The sequence below is a fragment of the Amblyomma americanum genome, chromosome 5 (genome assembly GCF_052857255.1).
Source record: "Amblyomma americanum isolate KBUSLIRL-KWMA chromosome 5, ASM5285725v1, whole genome shotgun sequence".
NCBI classification, from domain to species: Eukaryota; Metazoa; Arthropoda; class Arachnida; order Ixodida; family Ixodidae; genus Amblyomma; species Amblyomma americanum.
Genome location: NC_135501.1, coordinates 181,224,949 through 181,247,679, shown reverse-complemented (window position 1 = coordinate 181,247,679; position 22,731 = coordinate 181,224,949). Strand labels below are relative to the sequence as shown.

At 44.3% G+C, this 22,731-nt stretch overlaps 1 long non-coding RNA gene across 1 annotated transcript; it reads right to left on the bottom strand.

Annotated features, from left to right (window-relative positions):
• Positions 1 to 5,372: 5,372 nt before the first annotated feature.
• Positions 5,373 to 22,333, bottom strand: LOC144135377 (uncharacterized). The gene is made up of 3 exons (XR_013315484.1): positions 22,262 to 22,333; positions 7,581 to 7,751; positions 5,373 to 5,469 (listed from the first exon to the last, which is right to left on the bottom strand). It is a non-coding gene; the product is annotated as an uncharacterized LOC144135377 (long non-coding RNA).
• Positions 22,334 to 22,731: the final 398 nt, after the last annotated feature.

The window sequence follows — 22,731 nt, the reverse complement described above, 5'->3', positions numbered from 1 at the left end:
AGCTAAGAAGTACACTGAAATCTTGAACAAACCGGCACAAAAAGACAACGAACAGAGTAGAAGATTGGCGTGGACGGAAGCACTTCCGTCCAAGTTGTCGTTCTACACTCTCTCCGTTGTCTTATTGCGCCGGTTCATCAAAGAGCGTATAATACCCCTGTCACACGGGCACTTTCGATCCTCATTGAGTCAATGCTCATCGAACTCGATGCAGATCGACGGTTGTCACACGGCCACTTTCAAGCGCAATCGAGCTCGATCCTGCTTGACTCGATGCCGATTCCTCAAGAGTGCTTGAGGTTCCAAGCACAATCGAGAACTCTCGCTCTCATGAAGCTATAAAAATAAACACAAGTTAACAAAACCAAACCACAATTGTTGTTGTTGTGATCGATTAAAATGTAATACAGAACATTTTTCAGGTACTACGCCTGCTTATATGCAAACATTTGAAAGTAATCTCGACATCACGCTCCACGCTTCGCCGTCAGTGTAAACAAAGATGGCGTCCTCCTGCTCGTCGGAGCGGAAACTGTGGAGCGAGCGCGAGACAGCCGCTCTCATCGACTGCTGACAGTACAGCCTAAATGATTTCAGGCGCCAGAAGAGAAACGCCGCAATCTATGCAGAAATCGCGGAGGCGTTGCGGGCCCTTGGGTTGCATCGCACAGCAGCAGAGGTGCGCCACAAAAACCTGGCGCAGATACGCAGTGTACAGATTTGGCTACGGATTTGGCTGCCGCTGCCCCCGACTGCACAGTGTTGCCGGACATCGCCATGTTATGGCTGTCGGCGGAACATTTGGCGCCACCTAACACACATGAGGGAAACTTCTCAATGAGCATTGAAAATGCCCGTGTAGCAACGGATGTTTCGAGCGTGCTCGAAAATCTCGATGCAGATCGAGCTCAATGAGGATCGAAAGTGCCCGTGTGACAGGGGTATAAGACAAACTAGCTAAACAAGCATTGATGCCGAAATCAACTTTAAGAGCGTAAATTCGTGTTCAGGTCAAAAACGCGTGTTCATACAGGACAGAGGCCGACAGTAATTCAAACGTTTTCTCTTCCATATACCACTGAAAAGCTGTTTCTAAGAAAACTGTTCTAGGTTTCCAATCCCCCGGAGAATGAACATGAAGCTCATCTCGCCCTACACAAGCACACGGGTTTCTCACAACACAGGCGACATTGTTTTAAGTGAATATGAATTTTAACTGAACTTTAACTGAATCTTCGTATAGGGGACACAAGCTTCATCCCCCAGGAGCATGGAAAAGAAGCCATTCTTCTCTCAACTGCTCCTGTTAGACTCAGCTGCGGTCTAATCACACGCTCAATGCTGGCCACTAAAACGATCAGACATTGACGTTTGCTTCGTGTTGTAGAGCTGGCATTTGGTTAGTTCTAGTACAAATTTGCCATATATACGAAAAGCTATTTTTGAAGTTTCAATGACCCGACATATTCTAATGGCCAGTTGGGTAAAATAACATAATAGAAAAATAGAAGGGGTACAGGTGCTAAATTTCACGCAGGCTTTTGTATCAAATTGCTCTGTAAGCCTCAAACTGTGTGCTTTTCATGTGTTTTCACCGCCTTATTCCCGCACGGCTATTGATATGAATACGGCGTAACAAAGATATTTTATTCAACACTAATATGTGCTACCGATGAAATTGGGAGCCGTGATCTATCATCGACCAGGTGCATGAGCAGACATATATCGGCGCGCGCGTTGAAACCAGCAAGAAAATCGCGTTGAGCATGTTGAAGACCTGGTACCTTTCGTAATCAGGATAATTGTGGTCGAAAATATGTGTGCGTTCTTTTTTGCCTTTGCGTAAACAACTGTTGCTCACCAAGTCGCAAGGCGCCAGAAAAAAGCAACCAATATGATTTCATGATCGTATAATGTATGACTTCATTAGGTAAGTACAATTAGTCTAATGAAAGCTAGAAGGAGGATGATGGCTCTTAAGGAAGTATATGTTAGACCCCCACTGAAAATTTCGTTCCGTCAATGAGGCAGTTAAGAACTAATGGTCTCTTATGGATGTTTTGTAGGGATAGCTTCATTAGGGTAGCATTTCGAGCCTTCAGCGTGGTGGCGCCACCACCCTGTCAACACAATCGTTCTCTTCCGTCCCTAACCCCTTCCTCTGCCCGAGAGGACTGGGAGGCGGCCCTGCTCAGCTGCATGGACCTACAGGCCCAACAAGCCCTAGTTCAGAGAGCTCGAGTGGCGGCCCAGACCAATGGGGTCCCTGAATAAGGGACTCCACCTAGTACTGTAAGGGGAGCGGCCCACTAGGGATTGCTCCCCACGCAACCTCTCTGCAGTATTCAAATAAATGCTTTCACCACCACCACCACTACCGCCACCCTGTGGCTGGGCCGCTACGCTGTCGCGTGGTTGGTCACGTGGTGCAGAGCAGCTGCCGGCGGCGCGGCACCGTGGCTGATCACATTCGTTGGTCACGTGACCAAGTTCCATTCGCGAACTGTAGCTATCGCGTAACTCCAGGTTTAATCAGAGCTAAACCACCACCAATATTTTGTATACTATACAAGGGAGCACTGTTCACTTGGAGAAACATATGCCGAAACGTGAGGCAGCACACTGCCATGTCACATAGGAAGCTTTCGACCCTGTCATCTATTTGCGTGAGCTTCTAGATTTTTCCCTGTCGCTCTCACTAGGAAACTGTTACTTTTCATATTGTCAATAATTTAGGATCATACAGGGAAATGGGAAAGAAGGTTCGTTATGGCATACACAAGAAGCAGTCCTGCAGTCATTGAAGCCAAGGAAAACATAAGCAAATAGGTTTTGCAAATTTGTATTGGTTATGAATGGCAGTTTATTACTGCAATTAATTTTCTCCTGAAAGATAATTGATTACAAAGTAAAAGAAAAGACCACAATATTCCGGCATGGGATACAAACCAACGACCAGCGCATATCGCGTACAGTGCACTTCCGTCACAGCTGCATCCGCAGATGTATAATCTTAGATTTTCTGGCGTATTTGCGGTGCGTAAGACCTAACACAGAGAGTATACCAGCCCCACACTCATTCATAGCGGCCGACGTGGAAGGTCCTGCAATACCACATGTGCCTTGTTGAACGTCATCGAATGGTTAAAGTGGAATTTGTGCGAGGACCAAATTATACTTTTATTGGCATCAAGAAAGCCTGAACAGAGGCCCTCGTTAAGATACCGAGTATAGCATCCTAGAAAACGAAGGGCTTGCTGTGACATGCATTTGAAGGATGCAAACCGTTAGTGATGTGCAGGAAAGCATAGGAAAACGTTTCCTTTTTTAATTTCTGGTGTTTATCAAACGCCTGATTTATATTTCACAAACTTGTATAGCTATTATTAACTGCCTGTTACAAATATGAAACTCTTGCATATAGTGGTTCTGCTGGAGAAAAGTGCCTAGCTTGCCTTGCAACCGATATCCTCATGTGGACGGCACCTATGTCGTCACTGATCGGTTTCGCTTGACGCTGTCGACACCTGCAGGCCTTAACTCTCCTAATCAAGGAACAGTGCATCTGCTCTGGGCTTCAATTTAGCAGCAGTGGCTGCAGCGTGAATACATCGCCTAATTGCAGCTGTTTGAACGGCAGGATAGAGAATAACCTCTTTTCAGTGGGGATATTATTGGTTTAGCTGCCACAACTGCTGCCACTTTTTCTTCGTGTTGCTATGGATCATGCCGACCAATACAGATTTCTCTGAGGAAGATGAGAGCATAAAGGCTGCACTAGTGTAAAGAGTTCTACGAGCCTGTAAGTATTGCCACAATGTGCTGGTGAATCAAAACAGGAGATTTAAGAATTAAAAAAAGAGCTCATTGAAATTATTGCTTTCTTAAACAATATTCCCGTATTAATAAAGTAGAATTAAAGTTATTCGCTTCGACTGCATATGGAAACAGTCTAAGTTGAATGAGCCAATGCGTCTGCTGATATCGACACTATACGTCGTGTCCCTGCTGAGAACTAAACTAATAGAGTCTATTTCTTCTCGAGGACCAAGAAGATGGAATTTGCAGGTTTCACAACTGGCGACATTGATTTTCTGCAAAATGACAATAAAATGTTTTATGTTACTCACCTTCCGCATCGGAGGAGAAAAACCTGTTTTTTGTGTCCAATGAGCTAACAAATCAAACTGATGGAAATTTACTCAGGGTGAAAACTGCGATATCATGGCGAAGGAAAAGCAAGACAGTTATTTTTTTCGGATAGGAAACGAGAACTACGTTATTGGTCATCACGTAGAGAGTTCGTCTTTTTTTTCTTATTGTTCTCTGAGTTTTTTCTTAAACCATTGCTTTGTCGAGGAATTTTCACTTCTGTCAAACACAACGAAAGGTTAAAAGAATATTTTACAGTATTATCACTGATAGGCATTAATATGCACAGTCTTCTTCAACGTCATGCTGATCTTGTCACTCTCGTTTCTACTCGCAACCACAGAATCTCCCTCGTATGTTCACCAGAAACTCGGGTATCACCTGATGAAGAAACTCTGTAATGTTTAGAAGGGCTCTTAATTACCTGCCTAGCTCCAATCACTATGGCCGATTTCATTAATGCCGAAATCTGTAAGATCTCTGAAAAGGTGACTGCCACTTGCTTCAGGAAAGTTAGCAAAAAACTATGGACGACAGATTGCGTTTCGGTGGAGCCCAAGCACGCAAACTGATTGGTTCACATTTGCTGAAAAGTCTGTAACGAGTGGCCTCATAGCCATGTTTTGGTCACCGTGCTGGCTTGGGATGTCTTGAAGGTATCTGACAGTTTGCCTCAACCTAAGGTCTTTCAGAAGCAAGATGATATAGGTACATACTCTGCTGTCACAAAAGTTGTATGTAATCTGCTGACGGATAAGACATTCTCTATCCGCCTCACGGACAAAAAAATCGCCAATATCTGTCCACTGAAGATACGATGAGCGAAAGAAACCTGCAGCGCACTCACTAATGTTCCCAGAATTTCGAGCATTTTGCATTACCTGCGCAACTGCGTAGCTGATCTAGCTGTAGTGCAAAACAAAAAAATTGGAGGCATCGCAAGAGTTAATCGGGAGCTTGGTATCTAGGGTTTTTGGTAATCAGTTGGAACGATAGACAATAAATATTCCAGGATGGTAGGAGATTCTGTGCGTTGTGTTTTACTATGTTTTATAGAGAGCTTAGTCGAGAAAAAGGTTTTTCAGTGTCATTCACACGTCCTACGCGGAGGCAGGCTAGGCGCTTGTGGAGAGAACTCACAAGTCAAATTACGTCGCGAGTAGCTTACAGCCATATGTGGAATCTGCTAAGAAAATAAACAATGCGGATTAGACATAAATCACGGCAAAAAGTTTATTCAGGCCATAATATCCGAAAGAAGTCTTTCAGTCACATTCGAGGCCTTGGTTTCAGCAGAATATCTTCCTTAAGCGTTTCCTGCAGAGACAAGCATGTACACCATAAGACATCATGCAGTAAAGTAATTATACGGTGAGGCGCGATGAATGAGCCTTAGCAATAATTGTTGTACATTTAGCTTTTGCAATCATTGCCTTTGCACAGCGCATTTGAGTTCACTTTCGCTATGAGCTTCTGGTTCGTAATTCACTTTGAAGGATGGAAGCTGGCGATCAGTGGGGGCGGAGGGGGTTGCGGATGGATGCTAAAAGGTGGGAGATAGAGGTATAGTTATGTGTGCCCAGAGGTGAAATGAACGCAGGGCGCTCGATCCGCTGTGATCCGCTGAGGGCGCAGCATCGAAAACATAAACAAAGAATATTTTGGCGAAACACAGCTATACTCCTAACACAGCAAGCATTACCATATGTACGGGCCTAACGCTGGGTGGCACTTCTGCAAAAGTGTTATAAATGTATCCAAAACAAAAACGAATCGCGCATTCAAATGGTGGATGATCGGCCAAGACACGGTAAGAGAGGTGCTACAATTCCCCTCCCCTTTATTTCTTATGAAAAACCATGCTTATAATGTAGGCTTTTTTCTCCGTTTGTCGCTACTACAACGTCATTGTCGTGTTGTTTCAAGCTCGCTTCGATAACCTAACTTATCAAACGTACGCCGTCACAGAGTGATTGCACTGTACATTTTCACATTTTCTAGTTCACGTCTTCACAACAGATAGATATTTGTCGCAGCTGCGCAAGAAAATTTCGTATACTTAAGTCTACCTTTTAAGACCCACAATGCAAAGCAGCTCAAAAATCAAGGTTGCGCAAAGAGCTCAAAATCTACTTCTCAGCAGGATATCCGCAACATGCAGAAGAAGGATGCCTAGCCGGGAATTTGGAGTTGTTATAGACTACAGATATATCGTTCTAAGAACTCCGGCGAGACAAGAAAAAAGAAAAAGAGTTCCAGAACATAAGTGGTCCTTACTGTTAGTCTATTTCGTACTTCCTCTTTTTGCTTGGTTTTCCAAAATTGTAATGAGATTGTATAAGAGATCTCCCCTCGACATAGCCGATTACGTGGCACTCGTTCTCATGGCCCGCAGTACGGTCTGCCCCGAACGTCTTGTTAGTCCCATTAATTTTTCAAAATGCCTGCATGCACACTTCGGTACGTCCAATCAGCAGCTTTTAAAAATATAAATTATGCCGGAACAAGGCCTTTCCTCTTTGAGATAAATAAAATCTTGATCTAGTTTTAGTCATCGGCTTAAAATTACAAATGTTTTATCTAAGTGCAAATACAGCTTCGAACATAGTACTTCCGGCAGTTATATTATAAGGCTCGAGCATAAACTGATCGTTCCACATCTGACGAAAGCGAAAATTCTAAGCAGACCACATTACAGTCTCTACAATAACGAGTGTGTTCAAAGTTCATTGCGTAATCGTACTTTCATACACCGCTAATAAAGCTGAAATGAGCCGGACGGCAAAGTTAAACGCTCTTTGGTACTAGCAAGATTCAGAGACCTTGAATTCCTCCATGAAGAGTTGGTCTCTGCCAAAGTAACCATAACACAGCTCACTACAAGATAATATTGTTGTTTTCATATAAATTCTTGCTTAAGGAATTAGGTGACTTAATATCTACTGTCGCATGCTACCAACGAGGCTTACAATTATTGCGAGGAAAAAGCTGTTGACGCCAGTGGCACTGTTTAAGTTATGTGAGCCGTGGCGCGACGACCTTTAATATTCGCAACGTGTGGCTAGCAGTAACTTCAACATTTGTTTTACGTTGCTAACACTCTGTAGCTTATTTTGTACCACTTTGCGCTTCCTGGCGATGCCAACACAGCCTGGAAATTAGCAAGAGTAAATCGTGACGTGCAAATCAGGATCACCGCATCTCCTTGGCCTTAGATGTTTATTTCATCCGCTTTATTTTTGTCAGATATAAGTGCACAATACACGTCTCACGATACAGAAAAACCACTTAAAGCTCTTTATGCTGTCGGTAAAATACCCGGGCGATGTTACCATGAAGGACAATTTGAGTCCTCGGCATCACTCATAAAACAAACTGCGACATTTTATCTCTTAAAGAGGTCATTAAGTTTACACGTTAACTCTTACTCAGGTCTTTGCGTTCCACGGGAATTGGCTGGAAGTCACCTCCATTTCCTCCTTGTGGGTGAAGTCGTGGTCGGGCTGTAGGATGGGCAGTGTTGCCGTTACCTTCGCTGGTTGTATCGTCGCCGTCGTGGTCGTACTCAGTATCGCTATCAGAATTTTGACCACTGACAACTGCGTGAAGACGAAAGAATTGCATGGAAACCTTTTTCATTTCACAATCTTTTCAAGTCAAGGCGGCCTCAAATGTTAGTTTGCTGTGCCTGCCAACGTAATTGAACGTTAATCTTAGTATAGAAAGAATACTCTTATTAGTGAAATAAAACAGGAAAGGCTGAAAATGACTTTCGTATGTCCTTAGCATATTAGAGTAGTAGTTTCTCATTGCAGTACCCGCTTAAGGGGAGACTAGCAAGATGCACCGCATCCAGCCGGCTAAAGTCAGCCACAGGCAGGGGCACTCTTCCGTAAAACAATAGAGGCAGAATAATGCTATAGGCCCTGCCGCACAAATCTCTCAACAAGGAGGAAGCTGTCACTTGGAGAAAAAACAGAGAGGTTACTACCCAAACCTACACATACTAAACAAAACGCACCGTACGACATACGCGAACAAATGTCCCTGGTGCGACGAAACATTCACGCTATATAACATCTCATGGGCCTGTAACATTGACGTGGTCTCCGAAATCAAAACCTGAGTGTAAAGCAATTGGAGACTGCTGTCCAGCGACCGCTGTGAAGACCAACAAGGTGAGGTACAACGAACTCAACGGGCGGCAGTGGCCAGCGGAGCCCTGGACTGAGGGCAACCGACCTTTTATTAAAAGTGGACGAGGTCTACAGCGAAGACTTCTGGGGATATAACCAATTAGAGAAGATCTCTCAAGATGCCCCAAAACCGCTGAAAGAAGCGCATGAGTACAATGAAGTTTTTCCTTCCTTCCTTCCTCCCTTCCTTCCTTCCTTCCTTCCTTCCTTCCTTCCTTCCTTCCTTCCTTCCTTCCTTCCTTCCTTCCTTCCTTCCTTTGTTCCTTCCTTCCTTCCTTCCTTCCTTCCTTCCTTCCTTCCTTCCTTCCTTCCTTCCTTCCTTCCTTCCTTCCTTCCTTCCTTCCCTCCTTCGAGATACCCTTAACAGCAAGTTATGAAGCGAGTACTCTCAGGTCACACGTTCATTGCTTTAGTGCACAACGCTATTACGACTGGCCTGCAAATTTTAAGAATAGAATCAGGGTGACTCGAGCAGCTGCTGACAGTGTGCGAAGCTTCCCACTACGTCGGCGTGCTTTACGCCGTCATCCCCAGTCACGTTGAAGCCTCTGACTTTTGAAATGTCGTTAGCAGAGGTATTAAGTACCACAGCTATAAGCTTCATTCAAAATATTTACAAAAGACCTAGCACGCGCTCTCAAAATTCGTCTCCTTTATCTTTTATTCAAGGTGGACTACACTTAAACGGCACTAGCCGAAAAGTTTGAAGGGTTGCTAAAATAATTATACGTTTACACTTGTTGCCTAAATGGCGAAGATCGGCGAGAACGGTAGCTCAGTCGTCACGGCTCTCGGCGACTGAGCCGGAGTTCCGGAATTCGATCCTGGCCGTGGCGGCCGCATTTCGGTGGAGGTTAAACGTAAAAAGGCGCCCGAGTGCTGTGCGATGTCAAGGCGTGTTAAAGATCCCCTCGGGGTCGAAATTATTCCAGAGCCTTTCACTACAGCACCTCTAACTCGATCCTTTCTTTCACTTCCCTTACGGCGCGGTTCGAGTGTCTACCGAAATATCAGAGAATCACGGTACTATTTTCTATCCCCAAAAACTGATTTTCAATTTTCAATGAGAGCTCGCGCCAACTTTATCAGTATTAGTAACCTCTGTCAGATTAAACTCTCCATTTCCACAAGGCTCGTTCCAATTGCCCGCCCACTGCAAGACGTCTACCACTACATTCTTTAAGTCTACCTTATAAGAGACCGGAAGCGGGCACAGTGGATTAGGTAACAAGCGCGTGTTAATGATGTCCTATTCAAAATCATGAGGAAGAAATGGGCTTCGGCATGGTAAGTAACGCAAAGGCAAGATAACTCCTGGTCCTTAAACTTAACAGAGTGAATTCCAAAAGGATTCAAGCTATCAAGTGGGCGGAAGAAAGTTAAATGGCCAGGTGAGATAGAAAATTTTGCGGCGATAGTGTGGCCCCACATGGCAAAGGACGGGGTTAAGTGCAGAGACATCGAACAGGTCTTTGCCCTGCTGTGGTGTCTGTCAGGCTGATGATAATGGCCTTATAACCCCTACTCACGCGCGTACTGTGCGTTGGGGTTTTATATGCCCAAAATTGCTCTTTGCGAACGATGATTGTGTCGGCTAGCTAGTCGATTCGCCGGCAATATTATTTGATATTTAGTACCCGCCGCCCATAAGTGTAACGTGGTCCGACTGCTTAGCTTCATAGCAAATGTATGCTTGCCGCTAGCAGAGAGGATTATGCATGATGACGCAAGTAGGATATGATGTCGTGATAGCTTAAGTATCTAACTGCTCCTGCAAAGCAGGGACGCCAAGCTCCACCACAAGCTATAGTGAGGCGTGCTGAGAAACTTTCAGCAGACGACGGCAGGTCATTGAGCCCCACTTCCCATTTGAGCGCACGAAAAGAAAAAAAAGCAGTAGTGGCTTGACGTCACGGCGACATTCGCTCCTGGCTGCAATATAGTTTCCTGTATTTAGCGACCCATGGGTGGCCTAATGTCACACGCACTCGCTGCGCTCGAAAACCGGAAACAGCTGTGTTTATGGGAAAACGCACAAATTAGGCATAGTTGATTAATTTCGCGTGGCGCCCACGGTTTCCTACCGAGATCTAATAGATCGTCCCAAGAGAAAGCTCTTGCTACAACCGCGTCAATAAGAGCGAAGAATTAGTTGGATATATTGCAAATGGGCGTACGCTGCACTATATGGCCATATGTACGTAAGTTTTCATAGAGGAGTTCTATTCAGCTGTAAATATATAAGGTATTGTGCAGATTTGGCTATATATGACCGTATATTGAATGTTGCCCAATTTGATCTCCAATATAAATGTATATATATATATATATATATATATATATATATATATATATATATATATATATATATATATATATATATATATATATATATATATAAATGAAGCTTCCCCAATAATAATTCTTGTGGGCGCGCCCCCCCCTTTTTTTTTCCTTGCGGACAACTCACCCCTCTCCGCCCCCGCTGTCTCTAGCCTGCGCTTTCTCTTCCCCCCCTTTTTTCTTTCTCTCTTCTTTCCTTCAGTCGAAGGGAGGAGTTCGGTCGCTCGCTGTTTGTCTCTTATGTGATCTGTTTGTTTGCTCAACGGAGAGCGTTTTTCTCTTCTCCTCGTGCATTCGGTGCTCCGAAGTCGCGGACCTTTGTGTTCACAATTATCTTACCCTGATGAAGAAAGGTCCACCGTTCGAAACCGTTGGTAAATAAGAGTTTCGTCAAGTGGGCTTCAACTCTTTTCTTATGATATCAGCAGTCGAGGAGTTTTTGTTCGTAGCCTATATATATATATATATATATATATATATATATATATATATATATATATATATATATATATATATATATATATATATATATATATTAGCAGACAAGGTAAAGAAAATGAGGGACTCGTTTTGACAAACTTATGAAGGGAGCCAACAGTCACCGAAACCAAGGTGCATAGGGGAATGTTTTTTTTTTTGTGTAGGGACCATCAGTGGGATAATAATGCTTCGATTATTCTATTGCTGACTGAAAGAAAATTACTTATGAAGCAGCAGAAAAAACAACCATGCCGCCGGTAGGATCCGAACCCACGACCTCCGAATATCGCGTCCGGTGCTCTTACCAACTGAGTTACGGCCACGGCTGCCCAATCTGCTGCTCTCGTCGGTATTTATGTTTATTGGGTGTAAACGAACCTTGAGAGTGTTCACCAGCGCCACCCTCGTCCATAGCGGCGGACGTAGCACGTACTGTATCACCGCGAGTGTGACGTGGAACGTCATCTAACGGTGAGGGCGGAAACTGCGAGAGAGCCCTCTTATGCTACCTATGGCATCAAGACTTCCAGAACCGAGACCCTCGTATAGCAATTAGCAGACAAGGTAAAGGAAATGAGGGACTCGTTTTGACAAACTTATGAAGGGAGCCAACAGTCACCGAAACCAAGGTGCATACGGGAATGTTTAATTTTTTTTAATGTGTTTTGATAGTCAGTGGGATAATAATGCTTAGATTATTCTATCGCTGAAAGAAAATTACTTATGAGCGACCCAAAATTCAAGTAACATATGCCACGCTGGTACTACCACGCGCCCCTAACCGCCGGCGACGGTCTAGTAACTGGCGATTCGTTGATAAATTCAATCGCCGGGCTGAGAGGTTCAACTACCAGCTTTCTGAACTTTGTCGACGAGAAACCAATGCGTTTTTCGTCAACCATTCGCTGGAGACCTATCCACCATCCAGTGTTCTCGCAGCAGATGGAGTTCATCCAAGTTTTGATGGAGTTTCCATCTTGTCATGGCATATATATAACCTGCTCCTTGACTACCAGCGACATTTCCTGATAGAATGGCAAGACCGCCTGCCGGCAAGAGACGATTTCAGCCGGTTCCCCGTGCAGTGTCACACCCAGGTGGCTCGCACCTACTCAGAGGTTCCCAAGAGCCACCAGGAAGAATACATGCAAGCCGGAGACCAACAGTTCCCGACCATCGCGGAGGCGCAGCGACAGGAAGAGGAGGGTAAAACACGGGTCCTACAAGGGTACCGCCCCAAAAAACCGCAAGACTACCCAGGGCTCTTCTCCGAGATGGCCGGTGCAAGATCAACCGTGATCCAACGCAGAGCTCTACTGCCAACACCAACGCGGCCACCACAACTTCGCAAATTGGAGAGTAAAGTTGTTCCTGCTATCCCGAAGTCGCCCAAGGACACCACACGAGACAGCACCGCCGAGAGATCCACCTCAGCAACAAGCTTATCCGCTGGAACCCACCGACAACAACCCCCATCTAAGGCCAACCATGTGCATACCCCCACCACTCCCAGCACAACACCGAAATTCGGAGCGAATGGCGCCAGTACTCCAGCAAGCCCAGGCGGAGCATCAGGCCATTCTAGTGCAGCGCAGCGTCAACTGACTTCCACGGTGGAGGGCCAGGTTGATACGATATCCAGCCGGAAAGAAGAGCTTCCCAGCACCCCTCTGTCACGCTACGATCTTCGAAAGCGCTGCGGTTGGGCACAACGGGTTCGTCAACAGTGACATTCAGGCCGCGTGACTACGCCAATTCTCTCTCGCTCATCCTACCGACAGCCTTCCTCAAATAACTCTAAATTTTTAAAATTAAGAAAAATTGTGGATAAACGAATTAGGCAGGAACTACATATTCATAGCCTAAAGGCCTATCTTGAATCAAAAATCGTACCAAAAGGTTTACAAGTGTCGCTAACACCATCAATGGGTGACCTGTGTGAAGAGGAGAAGGCTAATTGGAATCGTGTACTACAATCTGCCTCTTTAAATTTGCTTGTAGTTACCATTGACCACTTTGAGAAGGCGTTGGTGGCTCTGAGAATGGAAGAGAGTCGTGCTCATCACCAAATTACCCTTACCGCGCTGGAGGCCACATAGCTTACGTCCTTTGAGGAAAAGAGAGCGACTGAGGTACGCGAGACCAAACGCAAAAAATTCATTCGAGACGGGGTTCCACAACACGCGTGGTCAAATTCAATAACAAAAGAAAAAGAATCAAGAACGGAGGCAGCTACAAATATTAACCCCACTATTATAAAAAACTCCAACGACAAATCCAGTAGAACGACACAAACATCAACAGTTCAAGAAACACGCGTGGAACGATCTGAAATGACAGCATTTACTAATAATAATCCTGCGGTTCCAAGCGCCGACTTTGCTTTCCAGCACAATATTATTAATCTATCAACCAGGGCTTTAACGACAGAGGAAAGATCCATCCTTTCTCGAGGCCTTACATTCTGCCCTACCACCGGTAAATACAGCGAATTCTCGGTGTTAAAAGATTTGGAGAACTTTGCACGAATGTTGCGACTCCGGGAATACTTCTTCGATCGGGCGCGGGTTACCGCGGATAGCAGAGAACTCGTCGTTACTAACCACCACTGGACTTCTTGTATGTACATTAACGCCGTCCAGAAAGACATTATTTACGCCTACAAGAACCACACTCCAGGGAGGCAGAACTTGTCTAAAAACGAACGGGATGCATTGAAGGCTCTGAGCAGAAGGACAGATATAATCATAAAGCCAGCGGATAAGGGAGGGGGTATAGTTGTCATGGACAGCGAAAAATGCATTGAAGAAGGTCTGAGACAAGTCTCTAACATTAGTTTCTATCAACGTCTTGAAGCAGATCCAACTGCGCAATACCAACATTTTGTAGCGGAGACCCTGGGTCAACTTGCGAAGAATGGGGACATAGCCCTACGGTTATCTAAAGCCCTCACCGCACCACACCCGTCGCGGGCCGATTCTACATGTTACCGAAAATCCACAAAAAGAATAATCCTAGCCGCCATATAGTATCCGGCATCGGCACGATTACAGAACCAATTTCCAGTTACATTGACACACTAATTAGACATATTCCAACAAAACACGCATCATACATACGCGACACAAACCATTTCCTTCGCGCAATAGCAGGTCTCAAACTCCCGGAAGGAGCCTTCCTGGCAACACTAGATGTAGTCTCTCTCTACACAAACATTCCTCATTCCGATGGCATTAAATCTCTGATCGAAGCGTATGAACAAAACAGAAAGGAGGAAACCCCTACCCCACGTGTTTTAGAAATACTGGCAAAAATCGTACTCGAATATAACAACTTCGAATTTAACAATGAACACTATTTACAAATTAATGGCACAGCCATGGGTACAAGGATGGCACCAACCTACGCCAATATCTTCATGCATAGTATTGAATTTAAATTTCTGAAAGATTGCCCCATTAAGCCCACCCTATACAAACGCTACCTGGATGACATCTTTTTAATATGAACTGACACAGAGCAAGAACTCATACGTTTTATTGAAAACTTCAACCTCGTCCACCCCAACATATCTTTCACTTACACGTACTCCAACACCACAATTAGCTTTCTAGATGTTGAGATTTCGGTAAACAAACGCTCACTTACCACCGGTGTATATAGAAAACCGACGGACCGCCAACAATACCTACACTTCCAAAGCTGCCATCCTCGTCACTCTAAAACAAGCATCCCATACTCTCAGGCACATCGATTTAAAAGAATATGTTCAAAAGACGAGGACTTCGTAAAAAATTCCAAACGCATGCGAGAAGTCCTCATTAAGCAACGAAACTCCCCCGCCATTGTCGACGATGCCATTGAAAAGGCATCTAAACTCAACCGAGAGCAAATACTGGAGGGATGTCGCTACAACGAGGAAACAGACCACCGGGCAAATCTCGTACTTACCTTCACCAGTAACCCGTCTAACGTAAACAAAATCCTCAGAAAACATTTCAACATCCTCGAACAAAGCGAGCGCCTCACCAAAATTTTCACTGCTCCCCCTCACGTGGTCTACAGACGACCAAAAAACAATAAAAATATTCTAGTACACTCAAAAACAAATAACCAGCCGGTTTTGGGGTGCCGGCCCTGTGGAAAAAGTAGGTGCCAGGTCTGCAAACACATACAAACATCAAGCTGTGCAGTAAGCACATCCTCAGGCTTCAAATAAGAAATTAATGGCAACTTTGATTGTGATTCCTGCAACGTAATATACCTCCTAGAATGCAGTGTGTGCAGTATGCAGTACATTGGACAGACCGTCAACCCTCTACGAATTCGCTTTAATAACCACCGCGCGCATATCTTATCCCTACCCAACCTTCTCTTGTCAAAACACATTAATGAGCGAAACCACCCATTTGATGCAATTAAGTTAACAGTCCTACAGGGTGGGTTCCACAACACCCGGGAAAGAGAACAACGCGAGTCGTACTTCATTTACAAATTTGAAACAATTCCTCACGGCATTAATGAAAGTCCAGGTGTATTGTCCTCCATCCGCCACTTGCAGGACCGTTGCTGACATTACGAGAGCCAGCTTGACATACCTCGGTCGTTTCTTGCCAGCGACATCTTTTTCAAGCTCACACAAAATTCTTTATTCCCTACCCCATCCCGCCCCTATCTTCCCAGTTCGATTACCTTGCCGACCGGGTGCAATTGAAGAACCCTTGCCTAAGTGCTCACGCCATTTACATTTACCTCCCACACCACACTTGCCCGAACTCGGATGTTTTTCCACTTCTTTTTTCTTTTGTGGGTGTTTTCAGGCACAGTGCACGTGTGTGTAGTTAAGCTCACGGCGCCGCTGATTCTACCTTGACTCGGGCTGCCGAAATGGTTCCAGATTACGGAAGTTTCCTGTCCTGTCTGCATTTTATTCTGTTTATTTGTTTACTTTTTCTGGCCAGGTCACGCGAGTGCAAGCATCTCCAATTTATATATGTTGGAAAATTCCGCCACCATATGTTTCTGTACACCTTACTCGCTCAAATGCTCCCGCCATTGTCATTTGGCCGCCACACGACACTGGCATGAGCTCGGATGTTTTACTCTTGTGTATCTGGGTGTTTTCATGCGCAGGGCACATGTGTCTAGTTAAGCTCACGGCACCGCTGATTCGGCCTTGGCTCTGGCTGCCGAAGCGGTTCCAGATGACGGAAGCTCCGGCCCTGTCTGCATTTTATTCTGTGTATTTGTTTACTCTTTATGGTCGGGGCACGCGAGTGCACGCGTCTTTAACTTTTGTGTGTAGGGCGATCCCGCCACCGTCTGCTCCTGTGCACCTTACACGCCGCCGCTCTGTTGCCTTGATGGGTAGCCATTATCCCCTGCCACTCCGTGTTTTCCTCTTTTTTTTTTCCTTTTCCGGGGTCGGCTTCCCGCGGCTGCGGGGTGGGCGGCGGTGGACAACACGTTTTTCTTTTTTATTTGTTTCCCTTTCTATCTGTATCTTTTCTAGCATTATTTGCCTCCGTTTGTTTCTTTTGTTCATGTGTCGTAGATGTGTGCCAGTGCCAACTCCTTAATAAGAGGAAGAAGACCCCTGTAACCTCAGTCTTGGGAAAGGACAGGCTCTGTCCGAAACGTCGACTCAAAATAAATTTATGGCTAAATGAAGCGTTTTCAACTATGAATTTTTGCCTCTAGCAACCAAATACGTTTATCTTTCTATAATATATATATATATATATATATATATATATATATATATATATATATATATATATATATATATATATATATATATATATATATATATATATATATATTAAGGAACCGAACAGTCAGCGAAACCAAGGTGCATAGGGGTAGGGGAATGTTTTCTTTATTTTTAAATTCTAATGCCAATCAATTGTTTTTTTAAGAAGATTACTTATAAACCAGCAGAAAAAACAACCATGCCGCCGGTGGGATCCGAACCCACGACCTCCGAATATCGCGTCCGGTGCTCTTACCAACTGAGCGACGGCTGTCCAATGTGCTGCTTTCGTGGGTATTTATGTTTTGCGTGTAAGCGAACCTTGAGAGTGTTCACCAGCGCCACCCTCGTCCATAGCGGTGGACGTAGCACATCCTGTAATACCGCAAGTGTGACGTAGAACGTCTTCTAACGGCGAGGGCGGAAACTGTGCGATATATATATCCTGTGTATATATATATCCTGTGCCCGAAAAGTTTCGACATTTAATTATTTCCTTCTACAGAAATGATTCCGCAAAACAAATGTTGGTGCGTATGTGTAGCGCCATCTTCTCCTGCTAACCTGAGCTATTTATGTTATGTTACTGCGGCAACCGATAGATAGCACCATATGTAGAAATTACGTTGTCAGTTCTCGCCTGGGCACTCTACTGTGAGTGAATATGGAGAGATGGACGTGCATGTCGAACAGCGTGTAAACATTAAATTCTGTGTGAAACCTCGAACAGCGTGTAAACATAAAATTCTGTGTGAAGCTTGGCAAGACAGCCAAAAAGACGTATGGGCTCCTTCGTGACGCTTACGGCAACGAGACATTATCGCGGGCGCGAGTTTTCGAGTGGCACAAGAGGTTCGTTTCGCGAAGAACGTCGGTGGAAGACGACACAAGGCAGGGGCGTCCTTCAACCTCACGGAATGAAAACAACGTGGCTCGGATCAGCGAAATCGCACAGTAAGACCACGCCATTACAGTCTGCATGCTATCAGATGCTCTCGACTTTAGTAAGACAACATGCCACCAAATTTTGCGTGAGAACTTGGGGAAACGAAAGCTGAATGCCAGACTTGTGCCGCACTCCCTCACACAGGACCAGAAAGACACGCGGACATCAGTGAGCGCTGATTTGCTCTCCGAGGCAAAGAAGGATGCTGCATTCGTCGACAGAATCATTGCTGAGAACGAAACATTGTGTTACCAATACGACCCTCAAACAAAGAGGCAGAGCGTCGAATGGCGGTCCACAAGCTCTCCGCCATCGAGAAAGGAGCGGCGAGAGAAGACTAAACCAGACGATGCTGATAGTTTTTTTTCGATGCCAGAGGTGTCATACACTAGGAGTTAGTCCCACAAGGGAGGACGGTGAATCAGGAGTTTTATATCCGCGTGCTCCAACACATGCGTGATGCACTGTGACGCCGTCACTGGGACTTGTTGGTATCTCAATAGAGCCTTCTCCACGATAAAGCAAGGCCGCACGCTGATCCCAGCGTGACAAAATTTCTCGCCGAGCACAGCATTACGGTACTTCTCCATCCGCCATACTCGCCTGACCCCCCCCTCCCTGCGATGTTTTCCTGTTTCGTCTTGTGAAGAGAGCCTTAAAAGGCCGCTGGATGGTGATCGTGGAGGCCATTCAAGACGACTTGATAAAGGGGCTGACAACCGTGCCAAAGGAAGCATTTTTCAACTGTTTCCTAGACCTCAAGACGCGTCGAAGTCTGTGTATAGACTGCAAGGGAGACCATTTCGAAGAGGGGCTGCACAAATGATTTCAATGTTAAACGAATTTTTTTCAATGGACTCAGTCTCAATTGAGGGGCTCGTTTGACAAACATATGAAAACATATGAAGGAAGCCAACAGTCACCTAAAGCAAAGTGCATTGGGGAATGTTTCTATTTTTTCATTTTGTAGAGCTGATGAATGGGAGAATAATACTTCGTTTAATCTGTCGCTTAAAAAAATTGGTTATAAAGCAGCAGAAAAGCGACCATACCGCCGTTGGGATCCGTACCCACTGCCACCGAATTTCGCGTCCGGTGCGCTACCGACCCTTTGGAAAAAAGCCTAACTAAACTGAATAGCTGGTTCGAGCTTCGTGCCGGCACTTGTTCTCTCTAGCTTTGGTGTGTTTTCATCTTTTGCTGCCCCAATTAATATAATCAATCGCCATTTTCAAAAGACTGCGTGGAGAAAGATCTCAGTCGTTTTCTGAAGAATGCTCCGCATGCCAATAGGACCTTATAACAACCTATTGGTCTCGTAAAGGAAATCAAATCTGCTATGACCTATACATGGCGCACATATATACGATTAATCACAATACTCTTTTGACGAATTTTTGCGGCACTCTAAAAATTCTCCGGCGGAAAAACCTCTGCAGTTCACATGCGGAGACAATGTTAATAAGTCGCAATGCCGATGAAGAGCCATATTTACGCTTACAGCGCTACAGGTTTTTCCAGCGATATGTATTTAAGGAGCCGAACAGTTATACTCCCTTTATTTTTTGCTGTCACTTGCATGGAACTTACAATTAACATCAAGAAATGACCCATAAATAAGAAAGGTCACGGAAAATAGAACCTAACACACGTGAGGAATGATCATCTATGCAGAGTCATGTGACACACACTGAATAAGATGTTTCCATATTGAGTTTATTGCTCACTTAAATTAACAGTATTTCTTTCCAAAACAAATTGATGCGGCACTCATACTGCAAGCAACAGATCAGTGTGGAGGCAACAGCATAGATGTAAGATTTCGTATTAATGTTCTGATTCTTGCTTTCAAGCTGCTGTGAAGAACATTGGCAATCAGCATGGAAGGCGGGACAGCACCTAATAAATATTATAGGTAATGCTTAGCACTTTCTACAGTTTTTTTTTTGCCGAAGATGACTATCCAGCGAATGTTACGATAACTGAGTTATCCCAACGAAGCCATTGTATATGCAGTCAGCAGTTAAACTCTTAACGACTGAATTCATAACATTTCTTTATAAAGGCACCGCAAGGCAAGTTCCAGGACGTTGCGCCGGAGTGAGGAAAAAGACATTCTTGAAAAGCCTTTCTGGAGTCAATTGGAGTTAAGTGCCGGGGTTCTTCCAGTTTACCTCAAAAACTTTCACTTCTCAGATCCTTTCACCACTTTTTCATTGTTAATATCGCTAAACAATGTTGCGTGCTTCCTTGTTTTATTTGCGTTACTTAGGACTTTTTTTTTAGTGGCGCTCCTCTTTTCTGTTTTTGTTGTTGTTGTTGCTTACCTGCTTTTCCGTTTTCATTGCCTACTTCTTTCATTCGTTTTTGTCTCAGCCTCCTCTTATTACGCATGAACTTGAGTTCGCTCTACTGCATCGTCATACCAAGCCTTCTCACTTTTCTTTCCCGCATTCGAATCCCCTCCCCGCTTCTTAACCTTATCTTATTTTATCTAGTCTCCTTTTCGTTCACTCGCTGTTTTTCAATCCTAGCTATTTAGCCTCCTCTTCCAGCTGTTCTTTTCGCGCTTTGTGTTCCTCCGGCGGGGTAACTCAGTGGTTGTGGTGTTCGGCTGCTTTTCCGAAAGACGCAGGTGCGATCCCGGCTGTAGCGGTCTCATATAGATAGAGGCGAATTTATAGAGGCCCAGGGTCGTGATCGTGTACTGTGCGATGTCAGCGCACGCTAAAGAATCCCAGTTGGTCGAAAGTAAGCGGAGCCCTCAACTACGGCGTCCCACATAGCTCGAGTCTTTTTGGTATGTTAAAACCCAAGTAACCCTTGCTTTACGTTCCTTTCCGGTATTGCAAAAATCCTCTGCACACGGAAAAGGCAGCAGCTACTTTGGATCTTCGAAGACAGCCCCCTCCGGTCTCCGCGGCTTAGCGGTTATTGTGCTAAGCGGTAGTGGACTGTAAAAAGTGAACGCGGAACTGGACTGTAAAAAAAAATGTAATCGACTTATTAATAAACCGGTAACCGCGTTCGGGTCAGCAGCTGAGAGGTGATGTTTCTTTTTTTCGGCATATCAGTCCTCTAAAGCGTCGAGACTTCTCAGGACAGTGTCTTCTCAGGTGATTACACCACACAGAATACGATTGGAAGGGGGACTGAGGGTTTCCATAACCAATTGATAAATTTCCAGAAGTATCAGAGAGTTCACTTCTATAATTGTTCCTTATGTGCAAAAAGTTTTATCTTCACTAACAAAATGTGAACTGCAAAGAAAACAACATATTTACTCTTAAGATGTTCAGAAATATAAAAGGCATATCCCATTTTTAGCAGTCTATAAAATTACATAAAAAATACAATTATGGTTAACAAGGTGACGGCTCGGGCTAGTGGGTATGCGTTATGATCCATAGCGCAGCAACAAAACAGGGGACAAACACAAGCGCTTGAGTTTGCCCCCTGTATTGTTGTGTCGCTATGGATCATAACAATTACGGTGTTAGCGTATTCACATTTCCAGCATTCTAGGAGAAAATTTTGAAAATTGGAAAATTGTAAGCTACTGTTAAGTAAATATCGAAGTTAAGGGTCTAATCTTCTGACGTTCTACGTCGCTCGCATCGAAGAGTTAAGACTGCCATAAAAAACCAATACGGAGCAATTCGTCGATAGTAAAAACGTTAATAAAGAAATGGAAGAATGCAATCGAGTGACCTGTGGGTATATTGATTGTTGTAGTGAAATCTTTCATTGCATGAAAAATTTGTGTTCATGAATGGTTTCTCGTTCAAAAATTCTTTTGTCCAGAATTGTTGGGTATGTCAGTATGAGCTGCTGTGACAGCTATAATATCAGTACCATATGATATATATGTTATTATTAGATAAAAAAGGCCTCTTCAAAAAGGGTGCTTTTATTTTAGCCGTTGCGGAATCACTATTCGAGCTTGCCTGGGATTTATCCTGACAGTGAATATTTTAACGCCTGTTAAGGCTATTCATTGTAAAAATAAAAAGGAGAATACGTCTGTGTTCAGTGATCATAAATGCATAAATGAGGAGTCGCGGAATTATGTTCAGAAGCTTGAGCCTTCATTAAACATTTCTTTTCTGTTATGAAAGGAAAATTTGGACACAAAAATCGCAGGCTGCGAAGCAATCCAGCCCTGGTGCTTTAATTTCCGTCCTTGGGAGACAGTTGTCAAGCATCGTGAAATGTTGCTGCAAATCTGGGCAGTGTAGCATAAAAGTAGTCCAATAATTTCCGTACACATGAGGTGCAGGAAACTATATTGTTCAGATATTGTGTAAAACAACAGCGCAGGAGCCAGATGAAGCGCAATGAAATGCTTTAAGCTGCACGTAAAACAAAACGAAAGTTTCGCGTGAAGCTTACCTATGGCCACGAGAAAGGCGACCACAAATATCTTCAGCATCCTGCTGCTTTAGCTTCAGTGCGATGGGTGCAGTTGTTGCACGGAGCTTTTTTGACGCGTATTTATAGCCCTACATCTGGAGGAAGTAGAATAAAACGTATAAGTCGCGGCAACAGTAAAACATTAAATTCGCATAACATATATCGCACAGCTGACATTTACTGGCAACTCAAGAGGCAAATACCCTTTGAAAGAGAATATACCCTTTGAAAATTTTGAAATTCAAAAATTAATTTTATCTAAAGTTTAGTTCATCTAGTTCACGGATAAACACCGCTTGTATGTCAAGTGCTGCGAACTCGCACGAGCATCCGGTTCTGCCCTTTCAGTAAGGTCAAAATCTGTCACTCAAAAAGCTGTCAGTTAAACAATTTGGAGAAGCTGCAAACACCGACCTTTCGTGGACATTTTATAGCTTTCAGCATTGTTA